The sequence below is a fragment of the Pyxicephalus adspersus genome, chromosome 8, assembly GCF_032062135.1.
Source record: "Pyxicephalus adspersus chromosome 8, UCB_Pads_2.0, whole genome shotgun sequence".
Taxonomy (NCBI): Eukaryota; Metazoa; Chordata; class Amphibia; order Anura; family Pyxicephalidae; genus Pyxicephalus; species Pyxicephalus adspersus.
Window position 1 is genome coordinate 6,265,207 of NC_092865.1, and position 2,034 is coordinate 6,267,240.

General features: G+C 50.4%; 1 protein-coding gene across 1 annotated transcript in view; it reads left to right on the top strand.

Annotated features, from left to right (window-relative positions):
• The first annotated feature begins 1,398 nt into the window (after window positions 1-1,398).
• USP1 (ubiquitin specific peptidase 1) overlaps window positions 1,399-2,034 on the top strand; it is a 9,006-nt gene continuing 8,370 nt past the window's right edge. The window contains exon 1 of the mRNA XM_072419392.1: window positions 1,399-1,544. The gene's annotated coding sequence lies outside the window, so the exon portion shown is untranslated. The remainder of the gene's footprint in view (window positions 1,545-2,034) is intronic.

The window sequence follows — 2,034 nt, forward strand, 5'->3', positions numbered from 1 at the left end:
GCTGTGTATGCGGTAGGTTGGAAGGCTGTGTATGAGGTAGGTGGGTGGGCTGTGTATGGGGTAGGTAGGTGGGAAGGCTGTGTATGGGGTAGGTAAATGGGAAGAATGTGTATGGGATAGGTAGGTGGGAAGGCTGTGTATGAGGTAGGTAGGTGGGAGGGCTGTGTATGGGGTAGGTAGGTAGGTTGGAAGGCTGTGTATGGGGTGGGTGGGAAGGCTGTGTATGAGATAGGTAGGTGGGAAGGCTGTGTATGGGGTAGGTAGGTAGGTTGGAAGGCTGTGTATGGGGTAGGTAGGTTGGAAGGCTGTGTATGCGGTAGGTAGGTAGGTAGGTGGGAAGGATGTATATGAGGTAGGTGGGTGGGAGAGCTGTGTATGCGGTAGGTAGGTAGGTTGGAAGACTGTGTATGAGGTAGGTGGGTGGGAAGGCTGTGTATGGGGTAGGTAGGTGGGAGGGCTGTGTATGGGGTAGGTAGGTGGGAGGGCTGTGTATGGGGTAGGTAGGTGGGAGGGCTGTGTATGGGGTAGGTAGGTGGGAAGGATGTGTATGGGGTGGGTGGGAAGGCTGTGTATTGGGTAGGTAGGTAGGTTGGAAGGCTGTGTATGCGGTAGGTGGGTAGGCTGTGTATGCGGTAGGTGGGTAGGCTGTGTATGGGGTAGGTAGGTGGGAGGGCTTGTGAACACTGCAATGCACTGCAGACGCACAATCATGGGTGTGATACGTGGTGTGAATGAGCATCAGATGGTTTGTATGTCCAGCCAAATTTATTGGGGGGAGCTTAGATTTTCGTGACCCCTTTGGGCGTACTCACCTCTAATTTTTCTTTTCATTAGAACAGGAAGTGAGGGGAATTCTAATACCAATCCAGGCCTTCCTGGAGATTGTCTCTCAACTCCTGTTGTTTTGTCTCCAGGACAGGATGTGAAGTTAAATTTCCTGGTGTGTACCTAGACAACAGGAAATGTAATATACAGGGCTGTCACCAGTGGTACCTAAAATTTAAATAATGCCTCTATATAAACTTTACAACAGGTAATAGCTCCTACTTATATTTATTAATCTCTTTACGAATCTCTTAATTCATATCGTTTATGAGGTAACCAGCACTAGTTTTAGTCGGATATTGCAAGAATTACTCCTCCTGAGCGTATCATACGCTACAATGAACGTTCATTCGATTCACCAAATCCATTACCATTCACAGCTGTTCCGCCACACCTCCTTCCTTTCCCGCCAATCCTTCAAACACGACAAGCCCCGCCCCTTTACCCAATCTGACGGGATTCTGAGTGCGCTGCCCCTCACGTGATGACGTCCCAGCCAACCGGAATCCGGTTATACATTTTCCTCAACAAAAAGTGAAAGCTGGGATCAACGCGCGAGACGTTTTACGTCGGTGACGTCATCGCGCAGGAAAAGGCGGGATTCGGCCTTAGGGGCTGGTGTGTGTCAGTGGAGATCGTGAGGCGATTACTCGATGCTGTGGTGAATGGTTTCCCGCCAGAGAGGGGACGGAAGGTGCTGAGGGCGCCGAGTCTATCGGGTAAGTCGCTGAGCTTGGAGTCGGTCGGTGCAGTGTGTGAGGCGCCCGGTCTCACCTTTTCTGCTTTATTTTTTTGAAGTGCGCGCAACAAGCGGCCAGCAATGGCGGACGTCCCCGCCCTACTGCACGTAGCCTGGCCGGCTGTGGGAGGGAGAAGTGGGGCGTATAGGTGCCTATGGAGCTCCCCGATTCCTGTACCCGGAGAGAAACTCCCCATAGGCCCCGATGTAAAATTCATATCCCGTGTGTGAGGGAACGGGGGTCACGTGATTCGTTACCTAGCCAATCACGGTGCGCGCGTGCTGCACCTGAGGAGAAACTACACCTCCCAGCATGCCCATCTTTTGATATAGTAACACACGTGGCTCACTACTTTTTACCCTTTTATTTAAACTAAAACTTTTTAATAAGGTTTCCAACTTTTTGTGTTTTTATCTTAGAGACCCTGTCATCAAGTGCAGATAAAGATGTTAAGGATTTTAACCTTTTG